General features: G+C 40.1%; 1 protein-coding gene across 6 annotated transcripts in view; it reads left to right on the forward strand.

Moving 5' to 3' along the window:
* ZNF644 (zinc finger protein 644) overlaps positions 1 to 9,647 on the forward strand; it is a 158,554-nt gene extending 148,907 nt beyond the window's left edge. For 2 of the 6 annotated variants that reach the window (XR_009049790.1, XR_009049777.1), the window contains exon 7: positions 8,621 to 9,647. The gene's annotated coding sequence lies outside the window, so the exon portion shown is untranslated. Of the gene's footprint in view, positions 1 to 413; positions 900 to 5,633; positions 5,815 to 8,620 lie in introns of those variants that run through there. The other 4 variants (XR_009049789.1, XR_009049776.1, XR_009049774.1 and 1 more) reach the window with 3 other exon arrangements.
* The last annotated feature ends 8,283 nt before the right edge of the window (positions 9,648 to 17,930 follow it).

Below are 17,930 nucleotides of genomic sequence, written 5' to 3' on the forward strand. Positions count from 1 at the left end.
TATTTATCATTATATCAAAATATCACAGTTACCACAGTTTGTTTGCTGAAAAGTTTTATTATGAATGGATTTTGAATTTTATCAAATGATTTTTCTGTTTATTGAAATATTCAAATAGTTTTTCTCATTTATTTTGTTAATGTGCTAAATTACATTGATTTTCAAATGACAGACTAACTTCGAATTCCTGGGATAAACTTCACTTAATTATGATGTTATGCATCCTTTGTATATATTGCTGAATTTAATTTGTTAATATTTTGTTACTGAGTTTTGCATCTATGTTTCTAAGGGATATCTAGTTTGCAATTTTATTTCTTTCTAATGACTTTTTAAGGTTTTGGTATCAGAGTTATGCTGGTCTCATAAAAGGAGTTTGAAATGGTTTCTCTTCTATTTTATGATTGATGTAGTTGCCACTTTTAAGATGTGATGGAACTCACCAGTGACACCAACAGAGACCAGAGTTTTATTATTTTAGTGATGAATTCAATTCCTTGGAGATATATGGGATTATTCAGATATTCTATCTTATTACACATCAGTTTTGATGTTTGTTTTTTTAAAGAAATTTGTCTCTCTGTATAAAATAGATAACCAACAAGGACCTACTGCATAGCACAGAAAACTATGCTCAATATTTTGTAATAAATTATAAGGGAAAAGAATCTGAAAAAAAATATATATATATAGTCATTTATATATATATAAATGACTGAACCACTTTGCTGTACACCTGAAACTAACACTACATTGTAAATCAAATGTACTTCAATTTAAAACAAATTAAAAGAAGAAATTTGTCTATGTTGTCAAAAATAAAGACATAAAGTTTGTTCATAATATTTCCTTATTATCATTTTGATGTTTGCAAGATTTGTGGTATCATCGCTTTCATTCCTCAGATTTTAAATTTGTTTTCTTTTTTCTTGATCAGCTTAGGTAGAGGTTTATCAATTTTATTAATCTTTTCAAAGAGCCAAATGTTGGCTTTGTTAATTTTTTATTTTATTTGTCTGTGTTATTGATCTCACTTGTATATTTATTTCTTTATTATTTCCTAAATAAAAATACTGCAGATTTAATTTGCTCATCTTCTCCCGGTTTCTTAATGGACAAACTTAGGTAATGGACTTCAGACCTTTTATCATTATCATTCAGTTCAAATTTTTTCTCGTTTTCCTTGTGATGTCTTCTTTGGCCCACAGGTTATTAGAAGTGTGTTATTTAATTTCCAAATATTTGGGGAATTTTTAAATATCTTATTGATTTCTAATTTCATTCTTTTGTGGTCAGAAAACGTACTTTGTATGATTGCAGCTTATTCAGACTTTATTGAGACATATTTTATGGGCTAGCATATGGTCTATCTTGGTGAACATTTTATGTGCCCTTGAAAATAATGTGTATTCTGCAGTGGTTGGGTATAATGTCCCATAAATGCCAAGTGTTTCAAGGTAGTTGATTGTGTTGTTCAGCTCTCCTATATTCTTAATGATTTGGGGGGGGGGTCTGGTTGTTGGGGGGCATTAAAATCTTTAATTATAATTCTGGATTATCTATTTCTCTCTTTAGTTCTGTCAGTTTTTGTTTAACATATTTTGAAACTCTGACTCAGATACACACATATAATTGCAATGCCTTTCTGATGATTTGACCCTTTTATCATGGTGAAATATTACTTGTTATCTCTGGCAACACTATTTGTCTTGAAGTCTGTTTTGGTCTGATATTAATGCAGTAATTCCTGTTTTCATATTCTTACTATTTTCATGGTCTGTCTTTTTCCACTTTAAAATTTAAACCTATCAGTATCTTTATGTTTGAATGACATCTCTGTTCTAGACATTATACTGTAGTATGTCCTAGTTATCTATTGCTATGTAGCAAACTACTACAAATCTTAGAAGCTTAACATAACAACCATTTTATCTCTCAGGATTGTTTGGGCAGGTCTTGGTTGAGCAGCTCTACTCCTTTGTGTTGGGTTATTCACTTGGCTGCATCCATCTGAATTGAGCTGGAAGGTCCAAGAAGGTCTCACTCACTTGACTGGTGCCTCAGTATTTCTCCAAGTGGCTAGTCCAGGCTTTATCATGTTTTGGTGTCCTCAGGGTATCTGAACTTCTTACATGATGGCTGGCTTCTAAGAGGGACTGTCATCAAAACGGTTATTCTGAGTTCATGTGTCCCTATTTCTTCCTTGTTAACAGAAACTTAATATTTGTTCAGGTAATTTATTTTCAGTCCTGGTATCCTTTAGGGGAGGCTGTGCCCTTCTCTATTCCCAGAGGATGGAAATAGATGTTTAATAATCCAATGATGATAAATTTGTTCCCCTTGCCAGGGAATGGTTTAGAAATAGGCCTGTGACACAATTCTGGATGAGGTTTTAGGTAAAGTCAGAAGATGGGCTTCTAGAAAAGTGTTCCTCAGGTCTCAAAAAGGGACATGACAGAGGAATGTCCCTTTTTTCTGATGCTGGATATTATTATCTGCATATGACACCTGGAACTGCATGGCCATGTTGCCACCATGAAGAAAGGACATAAAAGGACAAGCCAACGTGCTGAGATTGCCTAAGAGAGATATGGAAAAAATCTGGGTCCTTGATGATATTTCTAAGATACTAAATCAAACAACCCTGGAACCACAAGATTTCCCCCTCCCCCGGTTTTATTGAGATACAATTGACACATAACGTTGTATTCGTTTAAGGCATACAACATAATGATTTGTTATATGTACATATTGTGAAGTTATTACTGCAATATGATACATTAATATCTGTCAAAACACATAGTCAAAAACATTTTTTCTTGTGATGAGAACTTTTAAAATTTCCTTTCTTAGCAATTTTCAAATATGCAATACAGTATTGTTAACTACAGTCACCATGCTATACATGGTGTCCTCAGAACTTATTTTTCTTATAACTGGAAGTTTACAGCTTTTGACCACCTTCACCTATTTCTCCCACTCCCTCCCACCATCTCTGGCAACCACCAATCTGTTCTGTTTCTATGAGTTCAGTATTTTAGATTCCACATATAAGTGAAATTATCATACAGTATTTGTCTTTCTCTCTGGCTTATTTCACTTAGCATAATGTCCTCAAGTTCCATCCATGTTGTCACAAATGGGAGAACTGTGAGATTTTTTTTTAGATTTTTGTCCTTCTGCTTTGTAAAATAAATTTTGTATGGCAGCCTAAAGCATTCTGAAGGATATGAGGAAGAGGTTAAAATAGAGGTGATAGTAGACCCAGAGTTATTAATCCTCTTTTAATACTATAATTTTTTGATTGGTTATTGGAGGGAAGATGTTTAATACATTTAAATCCACAGTACAAGTCATAAAGCACAGCAAAACACACAGTATGAATTTAAATTTATACTTTATAAATCCAGTTAAAAACCAAAGGAACAAAATTACTTTTTTTTTTCTCCAAACGGCGTCATTACTGTGGAACAGCTGCTGGCAACAGAACCAATGTTGCATAGAGCTGGAGGTAAAAATCATGTTGTCAGAAAAGATTATCTTGAAGTTAAAATCATGGTGACTAAGATCACATCTTTCAGCATTTCAATTAAATCAAAGATTTGGGTTTAAAAATCCATAACTGTTGTGTAAAGATAGGATGTAGAAAAAAAACCTAAAAGAAGTTCCCAATGACTAGATCTTAGGAGAATAGTCATGTTTGTCACTAGTGTTGTGTCTTAATCACAAATATTTCTATTTGTTGACAGTCATAGACCATAATTGTTTCAATTTTAATAAGTTTCACGAAAAGGCTGTTTAGATTCACTCACTTTTTTTTTTTTTTTGGCTTTTACATTGGAGAAATGATTAAGATATTGAGACCAAAGCATGGTTTGCTCACTTTTCATCTTGCCTTATCAGGTAAGGATATTAATTAAAAGCATCTTTCACCTACTGTCATCATTATTTATTTTAAAAAATGACAGAACACGCCAAAAGGATCTAATCTTGGAATATCTAAAAGATTACATTTTGCTTTGTAAAATCACATTAACTTAGTTTTGTTCATATATTTATCACAGACAGCTGAAACTTCTTTGTGGACTGGCATGAGCCTGCAGGCAGGCATGTAGAAACCATTGATTTCAATTGTTTTCTCCCAAATGGAAAATGTTTACTTCAAGCTTCTACACTTAAAAGTAGCTTTTGTGCTTCTTCGTTCAGTGATTATTTATTGTGTCTGTGACATGCACAACCTCATGGCAGCCACTATGGAGAACCCCAAAATTTTAAGACCTAGTCCCTGACCTTTAGCTGCTGATGCCTTGGCTGAGCCATAAGATATGTCACAGAATCCGGTGAATCTTGCATGCCTCTGCACCAAGTGTTTTAGCTTATTAAAGTCTAAACATCAGTAGTTTTTTTGTTGTTTTGTTTTGTTGTTGCTTTTAGTTCTAGGTTAATTTCTTTCAAGTCTCAACCCTGTGTGTCTTTACTAATAGACAGCCAAACTGTTAGCAATGTGGGTTTTGATAGCACTAGGAAACCAGAAATGTAGTGCTGTAAGCAGTGAATGGGAGCCCAGCCACACAGGGACTCTCACCTTCTGGTACCTTCTTTCCAGCTCCTCACAGAGACCTCCCTCTAGCTCTCTTTGAGCAAATGGCTGGGGAAGCATCCCTGTTATTTCTGTGCTGTATGATTCGTCTAACCCCCAGAACTCTCTTCTAAGAACGTCTGAATTTGATCAGGACCATAAGATGATTATGTTCTCACTACAAGTGGATTGTGAACTAAGTGTATCAGGTTGGATTCCAAGATCAATAGCCTTCCCTCTTTTTTTCTTTCTTTTTTTTTTTTTTAAAAAAAACCAAGTGACCTTCAGCAGAGGCCATTAGCAGACATTCTATCCATACTCAGCACAGAATTCTTGTACAGCATTTTCAGGACTTGTCTAATGGACAAAATTAGCTCCAACGCCTTGCTAATTTGGCTCAAGAAGAAACAGCTCTTGTTTTTGAAGAATACGTTCAGCAACATTTGAGCGTTTTGAAAGGATCAACTAAGGGGAAGAGAGTTTGCAAAAAAAAACTAAATAGTGATTTCCTCCAACACACACCCAAGGCACCTCTACATTATGTTGAAGATTTTCTTTCTACTACCAAACAGGTCAACGCAGGTACGCAGAAACCATCTAATAGTCCTGTCACAATTTCACATATCAGGACTCTTCGAAAGCCAGTCTGTTTTGGTTTAGTCCCAACTTTTTTCTTTTCTGTGAGCTTGTTTTGTAATAAACATTTAAAACACTTCCTTTCCAAAGAGCTTCTCCTCAGGCATCTTTTCTAAATGGTGCATCAGGTCCCAATTGGCTGATTGGCAATGCTAACTCCCACTTTATTTAACATGCAAAGTTAGGTATTATTGAAACCCTGACGGACTTATTGGGGTCATTTAAGGAAAACACCCAGGAAATGGGCTTCTTACATATACTCAGTGTGATTTTGAAACACCATTGTCAGGAAATACAACCAATCCCTGAAACTTTTTTTCCCCTGGGTTATCAGAGTCCAAGACAATTGATGACATTACATCAGTCGTTCATTTTAGATTCGTGGAGCCCACAAAAATCAATAGTTTTCCATTATCAGGTCCAGCTGGGTCACTAGTCTGTCAATGAGCTGTTACAATTGCTGTACAGGGGTGAGCCTGACCAGTCAATTGCTGCTGACAAGAGGAAAACATGCTGACAGCCACGGGAACAAGTCAGAACACAGATTTGCACTTCAGTTTGCCATCCAAAGAGACTCCGAGCAAGGCCATTTTCAAGAGGTAGGGCACACTCTGTGGGAGGCCTGGGGGAGGGGCTACCCCCCCTGGTTTTATAGCACAAGTGCCTAAGGGCCTGTCCTGGCTCTAGCCAATCATCTCCAGTAGAGACTATCTGTTGTCACTGCCTTTGTTAGTAAGAGGGAACGGGCCAGCCAGAATTGTCCCTAAACACCATCTTCTGTCCCACATTGTACCCAGAGCAAGAGTGGGAGGAAGGAATTCTACCTTTACTACCACTATAGTCAGATGTAACTATATATACTGGGCAATATAAAAACTTAAAGAGGAAGTAAATGCCCAAAGGCACCAAATATGACTAAACATGTTGCAAATAAATATTGACTGAAGGACAGAAGAGTCCCTGGTGTTGGTATATAGGCTATTCCTTGTTGCCTCATTATTTATAGCATTATCTATACTCTGATCTCACTTGAGATATTTTACTAAACCAAGTGTCTCTCTCATTGGTGTCTCATCCACAGCCACTCTGTGTGATGCAGTGGCAGCAAGGGAAACTGAGCTTTAGTTTTGTCCTGCCCATAATTAGGAAGTGGCGGGATAGAGTGGTCAGCTTAGACAGGTATCTGAAGTGCCCCACATTAATGAAGTGGAGACATGCTTGCCTTACCTACTCTGTTGCAAGGTCATCATGAGATTTCAAAACCAGATCAGTTGAGAGTAAGCTCTGCCCAAGTAAGTGACTTGGGGGGTGTGTGTGTGTGTGTGTGTTTGTGTGTGTGTGTGTGTCTTGCTCTCTGGAAGCTATCCATGCAGCAAGTCTGGAAGCAAATGAAAGAGGTCTTTCTTCAGAATAATCCATTTTTGGTCTAAATTGAATGCTTTCCTTCTTTAGATAAATCCATGAATAATCCATCATGTATTCCATTGACAGAAGTCAGAGGACAGCTCTGAAGTCTTAGTGGGTTTGGGGGCTCTCCCTAGTTCATAGAGAAGAGGATTGAGATGCCAGCAGAGTAGATACACACTGTCTGAGTTCTTGCATGCTGAGGGGCTTCCAAAGCAATGTAAATCTGTGCAGTGATCTGGTCTCCTCACCCTGGTTTTGTTTCAAACATCAAACTTATGAGCTCAGTAGATAAATATTTTGAATTTGTTTCAATATTATGATTTTTAATGTTTCACTTTTATTAACATCTTTCAAGTATCAAATTCCAGCCTTTTTAAAAATGCCTCCAGTCTTGGATTTGATTCTTTTGGAAGTCAACATCCACTTGTGTTCCATCATCAAACAAAACTGATAATCAACTGTATTACTGGAAGCCAACTAGCTAGGGTTTTTCCTTTTTTTATTACACCACCAAAAAAATCATTTTCTTTAAATGAGTAAAAAAAAAAAAAAATGTAGTTTTAACAAGAGCAAATTTGCTCGTAATTAGATGAACCAGTCTTATGTCTTCCAGCACTTGGAAGCATGAAATTCATCAGAACTCTCATAGCATTAATTAAAAAGAATTTATGTTTTTTTAATAAAATGCTTCATGTGTTAGCTCCTTTATTCCTCCACCAAATGTGATTATGTGGGGGCTGAAGGGAATTCAGGTTAATATGTTGACACACTTAACAATGCAGGGTCATGTTGCACAATACGCTTCACTGGTTTAGTTCAGTACACCCCCTGACAGGGCCTAATCATCCCCTGCCCTAAAGGCAAAGGGAAAGAGAGGATTTTAATTACTGCTCTGTATGCAAGTTTGCCAGCATTAAATTGAGACATAATTAGGCCTCTGAATTTTAATAATTGTCCTAGCTAATTGGGCAGACAAGTACGTTATGCAGCGTGGCGTGATTAGATAATTAGTATTTCCAAATGACAAAATTGGGCTCTTGATTACAAATTCTAAGTGAAGGGGGAAAAAGGTAGCAAGCAGATCTTTACAAGTCTATTAAGGGAGAGTTTAGCATGTTGGTAATTTAAAGTCCATCAAGAAACAACATCTCATTCTCAGAGCCAGGGGTCTGGGACAAGGGCCTCTGGCCAACTATGGCTCCTACTTGAGGCTTCTCCCCAGGCAGCTCTGCTTTCCCTGGAGTCTGCTGCATCCACCCTTCTCCCCACCTCCACCCCAAACTTAGCAGTCATCACTGACCTTGGGTAAGGTCTTTTTGTCTAGACACCAGGTGGCAGGTGATAACTCTGAAAAAGAAATCATGGAATGTAGGAAGGGTAGAACAGAGAAAGGGTAATCTACCCAGGTTGGGTGTTAAGTATCTATAATATAATACTTTTCCTTTGCAAAGAGCTGTTCTTTCATTCTTCTCCCAGAAGTCACCATTCTCATTGTATCATCAGCTCCATTACAATCTTTCTTTTTTTGTTGGAAAATCTTAAATCAAAATCTTAAATGTTTGAGGTATCATATTATTGGGGTGAAGAACATGAGCATTGGTGACTGACCTGGATTTGAGATCATCACTTACTAGAAGTGTGACCTTGGATAAATTACTTAACCTTGCCAAATCTCAGTTTTCTTATTGGTAAAATGAAGAACTTCCCCCATAAGTTTGTTGACAGGATTAAATAAGATAGTGCACATAAAGTGCAGTGCTGGAATGGAGTAATGCTTCATAAATATTAACTTAAATCAATGACTTTGGAAGGCACAAGGTGAAGGTTCTGGGTCAGGCTCTTTGCTATGCTGGTATTTAAATGAGGCAAGGGTCATCAGCCCCTTTGCTTTCTGAGAGAAGAGTGCAGTGCCCCATTTAGGCTGGGGGAGGCCCAGTGGCAACGGCTGCCTCTACAACGGGAATATCTGACCGGATTTTCTTTCTCTCCATTCTTCAGAGACTGGCATTGCAGACAACCCCCACCATGCAGAAATCATGGGGGCAGTTAACCCAAGAAGAATGCAGTGTAAACCCCACATCTTACTCCACTTTGTGACTCACTCTCCACAAACGTCACCTTATTGCCCATAGAGGCATACGTCTATCTGCTAAACTGTTCTCACAACAAGCGGTAGGCTGGGCTCTAGAGCTGTTTTGCAGGCGAAAGAACTATTAACTGGATACAAACCAGAATCCTTCTTAAAAATGATGGATAGGTGGTTGGCGTTTGACAATATGATGTTTGTTTGTTAGAGGAAACTTGGAAATTCTGGATGTATATTCATATACAGTCACAGAGGATGACCAGAATGAAAATAACGTCTCCATGGCTTGGTGCAGACAAGACAGCCTACCAGAGTGAATGAGAATTTCTTGACTTTTTCAGAACTTTGTGCCATCTCATTTATGAATGATGGAAAGCGTTCTGGCCGAGATTCCAATTCAGAATGCAGAGTTCTCTCCGCAGGTAAACTTTATATCACCCTGGTGTAATCTCCACAGTATATAACACCTAAATAGCAGAGACTGAGACCTGAGGAAGAAAAGAGACGTGTATAGAATGCAAACGTTCTGCTAGACGCTTAGAAGCAAAGAATAAGACATTATATTCCAGGATGGGACTGAAGGCAGAGAAAGAGTGCGTGATCCTTATGTCTGATCTGTATTTCACAGTGAGGAACCATCTCCTCTTGGGGCTGCGAGTCTCTCCGATGCTCACAGGGACGATGCTCCCCGGTCACAGGAGCGGCCACGAGAGCTGGCGCAGAGCTCTGGCCCTCACTGCACTTTCCAAATACCAAGAGGAAGCATCACCCTTGCGGAAGGGTGGGAGAGGTAATAATTGTCAGAAGGAAGTTCCCCGCCCCCACCCCCCAATGCTGGAGCTTCTTTCCCGCTCTTCTTGAAGAAGCGCGTTTATGACTGATCGCTCAACACCTTGTTGGTTCTGATTGCAGAAAACACACCTTATAAATATATGATAACCATCCTGTAATAGTGTGACAATTTACTTCACAGTGCGTTTCGGGCTGCTAATTGATCGTTTCAGTCCAGGGACGATTTGGAATAAATTATAGCCATCAAAAGGATATCACAGCTCATTTTGGTGGAAGGATTTCCACGTCGCTTCGCGTTCGTCAGAGAGCGGATTGCACCCGGCGGGCAGATAGGAGGGGAGGGAGCCGGCCGGGGAAAGGAGGCCGGAGGGGCTGGGGTGGAGGGTGGGGAGGGGAGAGGGCCGGGGCGGGGCCGACGAGGGGCGGGGCCGGGGTCGGCAGGGGGCGGGGCCAGTGGGACTCGGCCGCACCGATGGGCGGGGTCGGCGGCGGCGCGCGCGAGGCGGCTGCAGGTCCGCGGCTGGACGGTAGAGGCCTCCCTTCCGAGGCAGCGGCGCGGGTGCTACCCGCTGGGGCTCCGCTCCCCGGCGCGAGCCCGCGCGTCTTTCCCGGCAAAGTCCCCGCGCGGCGCGGCGCGGCGCGGCCCGGCCCAGTGTGAGTATTCCCCACGCGCTCCCCTCCTCCCGCGGGCGGCAGCGCCTGTTCATTTGAAGTGAGAGTATCCGTCGGGCAGAGGGCCCTGCTTGGGGGCGGGGGTGCTCGCGTGCGCAGGATCTCCCCTCGCGCTAGAGGCGTCCTCTCAGCGGGGCTTCCCCGCGGGAGCGGACGCGGTACCGCGGCCCGCGGCTCTCTGAGCTCCGGGAGCGGGGGTAGCGAGGCGCCGCGGCGCCGTCGGGGGCATTGTGCGGCTGGGGCCCGCAGCTCCGGTAGCTCGGGTGCTCACGCTGCAGTAGGGGAGGGCCTCGGCGGGGGCCTAGCCGACCCGCACCCCGAGGAGAGGGCGGGCGGGGCCGGTCGGCGCCGCGAGGTGATGCTGAGGCCGCGAGGGCAGAGGCTCTCGCGCCGTGGAAGGCGGCGAGAGCGCGGCCCGAAAGCCCTTGGCGGGACGCGGGCGGGAGCGCTCGGCCGAGGCCGCTCCGCGCTGACCGGCCCCGGGCCCGCTCCGTCGGGTCTGCTTCCCCAGGCGCCTCGCGGAGGCCACCGCGCCCTCGCTTCCATTTCATTTCCCGCGAAGTGTGTGCCGTCGTGTGGTGGCTATAGGGAAGAGAAACTTCTCCGTGGATGGGATTCGGCTTTGAAAGAACAGGATTTTCGTACTCCTGTCGCGGGCACTTGCCAGTCTGGCCTTCCCCTCCCCCGCCCGCGAGACCTCCAGGCAGTTTTCATTCTCTTCCTAAGAGCGTCAGACGGACCGAGGCCCTTCGCCCGCACGCAGCAGACCCCTCTATCCGTGTGCTCCAAGTCGGTCCTCGTTTTTTAGTCGTCTCTCACGCTAATAAATTATGTCAGTCTAGGGCACGGACGTTTCCATGCAGGCGATTTTGACAGCAATCATCATACCAAGCTGTTATGAAGCGTGATGTCAGTCTGGAGAACGGATAATATATAAGCCAGTTCTTGCCACGCTGTCTTACAAGGAAACATCTGAGACTATCAGTAAGAGGCATTTTAATTCACACACCAAAAATATTTTGTGTTTGGTTGACATCTTTCCAAAATGCTGAAAGAGGTAGTAGCATTTATCATTTTGTAGGTATTTATCATTGTAGTCACAAAAGTCCCCATAGCAAGGAGGAGGGTTTTGTCTTAGTGCCATTATATCATATCACATAAACCAAGGAACAGAGATGGTATGTGTCCTACCAAATAAATAGTCCTTGTAAGCCAGTGATAGAGCTCTATTTATGAGACCAAACATCTTCTAAAACTGGAATAATTGGAAAAGTGAGGAAACTGGTTATGTTTATGCCTTTGTTGTGAAAGATAATCGTCTGCTAGCTTAAATGAGAAACCTTATACTTTTAGCACAAGTGCTGGATGTGTGAAATGACCCATTTATGTCAGGTATGGAAGTCAGGTAAATTCTGTAAAACTCCCGGCTCAGTGATTACTACTTACTCATGGATATTAAAAACTTCGATAATATCAAGAGTCACATGAAACAAGTGATTAGGTTCAAAAGTATGGCTGGGGTGCTAATGACTGAATTCTGAAATCTAAAGTGGTTCAAAGCTAAGCAGGTGCTTTAGGCTTGATATTATGTAATAGTCAGAAGCTGTATTTACATGGACCAAATCCTATGGGAGTTAGTTTTACAATGAACTCTGCATGTGTTCACCCAAGATATGGTTTTCTTTTCCTGTGTTCATTAATTCATTATGTGTTACAGGTCCACTTCACTTTGTCATTGGACATGATCCCTATAGACATATAATACATAATTGTTGAAATGTGACTAAAATGTGGAAAATATGTATATCTTCTTCTTGCTCAAGAAATATTATAAAAGAGTTTAAAATGGTGGCCTTTTATTTATACAAATAGAAAATTGTATTGACTTCTTTCAAGTAGTAAGTTAAGGGAAGAAAAATTAGTAAGTTTTCTCCACCCTAGTCACAATACCATATTTTTTTTCTCCTTAAGACTTTCAAAACAAGGTTTAAAGGACCTGCATGATTGAATGGGTGTATGATGTTCTTTTAATAATTTTAGAGTATAAAGTTTTCCTTAAAATGTCTTACTTCTTATATGGTGTGCTAGACTGGCTGGTGTTATGTGAGTGAAGCACTGTATTTTTAGTTAAAATCAAAACTACATACCCCTTTTCCCCCACCTGAAGTAAGAATTGCCTACAATTAACTCAAGCAAACAATCACATCCCAAATAGTTAAAAGTACACCTGTTTAAAATTCATTTCATTGGCTTGATAAAAATAGAAAAGCATCCAATATGTGTATCTCAGTTATTTGTATTTTCATCCTAAACAATGCCTAGATCCTTGAATATCAAGACATTTTTTTGTGTGACATCTATAAGATGTACCTAAAGAGTGTAAAATTTTGTGAAGTGCAATAATGGAAAATGTTAAGAATTAATTGTATCCTTAACCCTAATATTGTGCTGTAGGGCTATAACTAAGTAACCAAGATATGACTGTAAACTAATATAGTCCACTGCATCAGAATTTACACATACATTTTAGTGTCCTTATCCAACTAGTCATCTTGGAAGTCAGTCACTTATTGCAGTGATGCTTCCATTGCTGCCATTGTTCAAACCTATTTTGAAGCTCTTCATTTAGGCACTCTACAGAACCCACAGCATATCTTGCTAAAAAGCCTTGGAGGTGATGTCTTCCTTTGAAGACCTTCTGTGCCCTGAAGAGTTAGGTGAGTGATCAAATAAGGTAATATAATTTGGGGGTCAAAACAATTGGAAAGACTATTAGATGTCTTTCTTGAGTAGCTTTTAAATTAGTTGTAAGATCATTATATAAACATAGTTTGAACATTGGTAGCACCATTGGAGCAAAAGTAGCTGCCAAGAGAAAACTCTAAGGAATGTGTGCATTTGGAGCTTATAGAGTCTCTTTGATTATCAGCAAATTATTAATTTAACAATCTCTAGTACATTGGTATGCATTATAGAGACATCCTACTTCAGAAAGCTGTATTGTTAAGAATTTGGTTGATCTGGATTTTATGAGAGTTCAATTTTGCTGCTATGATTACAAAAGCTGTTAAGTTCTAGAATATGGGATTGGGTAGGAAAAATCCAAGATGTCATGGGTTAAAATCAGGATTGCCCTATATAGTTCTAAACATTTGGTGCTCAACGTTCCTTAAAATACAAAGGAATCATACTCACTTAAGAAATCAAACTTAACCTATATTCTGTTTAGTGAACAAGGCATTCACCATTATCAAAAAAATTCAGTGATCCTTCAACTGTAGGTGAAATCTAACTTGTAGGTTGAAACATTCGTCATTTTCAGTAGATGGTTGTGAATAGAGACCCCAAAGTATATATGTAGTGGAACTGCTGTGTACTGCTGTTAAGCTAACAATATGCTATATACTGTGCAAAATACAGAATCATGAAACTGCTTACTCACTGAACATAAACTCTTATGATATTCAACACCAGCATATGGGAGATGGAGTAGAAAGACACTCAAGGAAAAAAGAAAGGGAAATGGAAAGAGGTAGGTCATGGGGCTTTTGAATCATAATTAATTGAATTCATATAAAAGAAGAGTTTAGAAAGTACTTTCCAAAAACCACCAGCAAATAATTTAAAATCTGAGGAAATAATTCAAATTCAACTCCAGCTGAGACTATGTGGAGAACCAAGAAAAGCAGAAAGAATGTAATTAGCTGAGTAGGAATTATTCAAAGAATTCAAGTCTAATACCTTTAGTATTATATAGAGGGCCACAGGATCATTAGTGATTAGCAGGGATCCAGACTATAATGGTCAGGAGAGAGCAAGCCCAGAGGACAAAGATGAAAGAGCCTTCCTGCTTAAACTGAATGTTGCAAATGCTGACGCACTTACAGAGAGAAGGTCAGCTAGCAGACAAAGAAATAGGGCAACAGTCCCAAATCATCAAATATGTTCCCCTCTTTCACCCTAGAGTTAGATTGGATATGGAGATTAACCAAGTTTGAGCTGAGACAAAAAGAATATCCTTATTTCAACCATTTATAAGATCTGGAACTTTGAGTTTTGTTTGCTTTGATGAGTTTGATTATTGTTCAGAAATTAGTGAAAGGGACCTGCTGGGCCCTGGGTATCAGAGTTACATACCTAATTAAAAGGTCAGTGAACAAGGTGGACAGATCCAATTCCATGTCTTTTCTTAGGAAAAGACTATTTGTCTGTTAGTAGATAAAAGAGCTCCTAAATTTTATGTTATGAGTATAAGGAAGTATCAGGTACCCAGCACATCCTCAATAAATAATGACGATTTTGGAAAAACAAGTAACAGTGATGTTAGCCTTTCTTTTGAAATGGATAGCCTAACCATCACACCTGCTCATATTCTATAGATTTAAGAACCATCCAAATGTTTCTTAATCTGAGTCTAAATATTAAATTTTGTATATAGTGTTTATACCTTTAGGATTGGGGTGTGGGAACTCTTAGTGTGGTCAGGTAGTTATAAAAGAAGGTTGGTATAGCTTGAGGCCTATCTCTTTCAGATAGAGAGGTTCCTGGTTTTAGATTTACCAGATTCACATGTGGATCCAGAATATAGAAAGGGCAAGAAATTGCCCTGAGGACTGGGAAATGTCATGTGGTAGAAAGTATCCTGGACTAGGAGTGGGAACTAGGTTTATCATATACCAATTGTGTTATTTGAAGCAAATTTTAGTTTTCTCATATGCAAAATGTACATAATACATTTACTTCAAGGGGTAGTTTTGAGCCTTATCTGAGATGAAATAAATGGAAGGACTTGTTTTATTAAGTGCTGTGCATGTGCAAGCTTTTGTGTGCTACAACATGGATTTTGTAGGTGGAGGTAAGTAAGGGTTGTAGCCCTTGAGCTGTGCAGATATTTAAACCAAAATATAAGTGAAGATGGAAACCTATCTTTGGGAATTTAGGAGAACAGACTAGTTTCTGCATGGATGCTACAGACAAGTCAATCATATATAGTCATGATTCTCCCTTTCCCAAATTGATAGGAAGTACCCTGTTGCCATTGCAAGAGTTTTTTTTTAATGTTTCGTAAAGACGTGTTGGAAATAAAGAAACCTGTTAGCTTGCTTAATACTATCAAGTCCAGATGTTCAGCATTGGCACTGAAGACACAATCTCCATGTGGGGGAAAATAGCCAGGCTTCCAGGCCTTGATTCTTTTTTTAAAAAATTTATTTAATTTTATTTATTTATTTATTTATTGGATGCATTGGGTGTTTGTTGCTGTGCGTGGGCTTTCTCTAGCTATGGTGGGCTACTCTTCCTTTCAGAGAAGAACCCATTTTTGCTGCAGAGACAGCAAGACCTCCTTGCCCTTGCAGGCCATTAAAAAAATTAACACTGTATCTTTCATCTTCAGCTACTTTTCTCTGTGTATTTAAAAGGTAGAGGCTGCTTGGGGCAGTGTAATCTGCCTCTCTCTCAGAGAAAGACCAGTACAGATATAGACAGTGGTGTCACTGGCTCTCCTCAACAGGGGGCATGGTTCCTAGAGAGGAGGGGATTATGGGAGGGATGATCTGGGATGTATACACTTGTCCTGTTGAGTTTCATAGCCTACCCTACTAAAGAGGAAAACAGTGCCCTTGTCTTAAGTCATGGTTAGAGGATATTTTCTAGAAGTTTGTTGAGTATCCTCCACACAATGACACTTCATAAATTCATATTGTGTGAGACAAAATGTATTTGAGCCAGTACAGTGTACTGGCTAAGGAAAAGGGACATTTGATTCAGTCTGTGTTTGAATATCAGATCTGCTACTTACTTGCAGAGTGGCTTGGGCAAGTTTCTTAATCTCTCTGAGCCCCAGTTTATCTGCAAAATGACAATAATAACAGTGTCTACTTTTTAGGATTGTTGTGCATGTGGGTGCTCAACAAATGGAAGCTATATTATTAGGCTCTGGAGAGTGAGCGAGGAATATAAAGAAATATAAGGCAAGTTCTCCTCTTCAAGGAGCTTACAGAATGGTTGGAAGGGACTGAATAAACAAAAACTGACGTAACAGTACAGAGAACTGGGCAGAGAACAGGAGTGCCAAGTAAGAGCTGCAGATAATGAAGGGTTCAGCAGTCTGCCAAGGAGTAGGATGGTAGTGAAAGATTTCAAGATAGAGGTGGAAATTTCTCTCTGGGATTTGCAGGCTGAGTGGGCTTCAGATATGTATACTGGAGTTGAGAAGGCATCCCAGATGGCAAGGAGAAAGAGTGATTAGAACACACAGTACAGCAGGGGTGGGAGTATGCCAAATGGAAAGTAAACCAGTTTTTAAACCAGATAGATAAGCATAAGAATCCCGTCTCTGCTGTGAGATCTTGGTTGGACAAGTACCTTAAGTTCTTTAGTCTCAGTTTCTACAGCCCTAAAATGGGTATAATCATATCATTAAATTGATGGGAAATGAGATGTTTGTCATGCCTGACATGGTGCCTGGCACCTCACCAGTGTTCAGGAAAATGAAGGTAATTCATGTGGTGTTTTCAGGGGACAATAGGGGAGCTGTCTTCCTGAAAAGCCATCTTGCCTGGTGTAGGCTAGTAGTGGAAAACAAACCAGAAACAGCCAGTTAGTGCCTACAGGGAGAGTGGAGAGGAGGCTTAAAGGCCATTTTAAGGAGCTGGATGGGGCTGTTATAGGCTGTCAGAGCTATCAAGTTTTTTGAGTAAAGTGGGGGTTTAGGAGAAATTAATCTCAAGACACTCTGAAGGCCGTTTTGGAGGAAGGAAGAAACTCACTCATGCATGTGTAAGCTGATAAGGGTCTAGATTAGGATAGTATACCAGACCTGGTCCATACGGTCTCTTTAAAGTTTCCTTTGTAAAAGGAGCTTAGGGCTCAGCAGTGTGGAGTGAGAGAGTGTTTTGTTTTGTTTGTACACTCCTAACATTTAGTGTCAGTTGTCCAGAATAAAATTAGTATAGATCCACAATTTCAGAAAATAGAACTCACTCAATATCCAGGGACTATAAAAGGTGGGAAGTAACTTTAATGCTAAATAAACCCTAGAACTTGCTTCAGCTTATAAAATGGCCCTTTTAAAAACTCCTTTCCCCTGCCTGTTAATGCACATGAATGTGTGCCTATCACTGGTTTTCAGGAAGGCACAGTATAGATCATTTATAATTGTTTGGAGTTTGAGGTTAGGATTGTCGTACCAAGTGGCATTGGGTCAAATGGGGAGGATGCTGCCAGCAGAGGTAATTTGATGATTTTATTTATTTGGTGACAGTGTGATTTGGATGAGAAAATAATGTCCTCCCTGGGGTTTAGAAGTGATTTAATTAAAAACACAAACCTAGGAAATGATTTTGGATACTAGGAAATTCATTTATATTGTCTCTCCTCACCACTCTTTTTTCTGTCCCTAGTAGTTTTGTAATGGGAGAATACATGGTAGATAATTATATTTCTAAAGAAAGTCACACTGATTATATTGACACCAGTTTTTAAAATGTGAGGAAATTGAAACTGCCTATTGTTCAGTGGTAGGCCTTAAACACATTAAGTGGGAAAGAATAACTGACCTACTACTGATTTCCTGAATTTTGCTGTTCTCTCATTTGGCTATAAGGGCAACATGGTGCTAATAGCTCTGGGGTATCTGGGGTGTCACAGTGGTTAATTGTGGCTGTGCACTGCCTCCCTCGGAGGGAGGATGCACGTGTAAGGCAACTGTGTGCTGTGGTTGACAAACACAGGAAGGAGATACGTGACACAGGGAAA

The sequence above is a fragment of the Hippopotamus amphibius genome, chromosome 1 (assembly GCF_030028045.1).
Source record: "Hippopotamus amphibius kiboko isolate mHipAmp2 chromosome 1, mHipAmp2.hap2, whole genome shotgun sequence".
NCBI lineage: Eukaryota > Metazoa > Chordata > Mammalia > Artiodactyla > Hippopotamidae > Hippopotamus > Hippopotamus amphibius.